Source organism: Cryptotermes secundus, unplaced genomic scaffold, assembly GCF_002891405.2.
Source record: "Cryptotermes secundus unplaced genomic scaffold, Csec_1.0 scaffold1722, whole genome shotgun sequence".
Lineage (NCBI taxonomy): Eukaryota > Metazoa > Arthropoda > Insecta > Blattodea > Kalotermitidae > Cryptotermes > Cryptotermes secundus.
Genome location: NW_019727431.1, coordinates 1 through 634, shown reverse-complemented (window position 1 = coordinate 634; position 634 = coordinate 1). Strand labels below are relative to the sequence as shown.

The window sequence follows — 634 nt, the reverse complement described above, 5'->3', positions numbered from 1 at the left end:
TAATAATAATAATAATAATAATAATAATGAAAAGAAAGAAAAAAAAACACCAGCACGTGGTGTTCCCAAGCGGTCACCCATCCAAGTACTAACCACGCCCAATATTGCTTGACTTCGGTGATCGGACGAGAACCGGTGTATTCAACATTATATGGCCTTTGATACACACTGTTTCGCACAAGNTCTTCAGGGACCTAAATATAGCCTTTCCGTAATTTTTGCAAGTGCATGGTCGTCATTTCCCATCGTGATATTCTGATACTCATAGCGTCCGTTTTGCCTGTGCAGTTCTGAGACGTCAGGTAAGACGGAACAATGAAGAGCGCCCAGACATTCCGTTTTGTTCCAAGTCTTCACGGATCGTGCACGGAGCAACATCTTGAATGAACTTTTCATTCACACAGCTCTGGCGTTAGTTTGAGATCAAAAGCTAAAAAGGTAAGGACCAGGTCAAAATGGGCAAAGGCTTGGTTACTTAAACGGAATAACTTCTCGCATATAAATTTACTGAAATGTTTAACTCCTGAACATTGGGATAGTGGTACAATTACTTAAGGGTGGACATTGAGATTTATTTACCCCTTCTTCTTTTTGTAGCTCCTCATATCAGAGAGAATGATAGTGCAATGCAATC

The 634-nt window shown here is 40.4% G+C and overlaps 1 pseudogene; it reads right to left on the bottom strand.

Moving 5' to 3' along the window:
- Positions 1-44: 44 nt before the first annotated feature.
- On the bottom strand, positions 45-163 carry LOC111864812 (annotated as a pseudogene).
- Between the last annotated feature and the right edge of the window lie 471 nt (positions 164-634).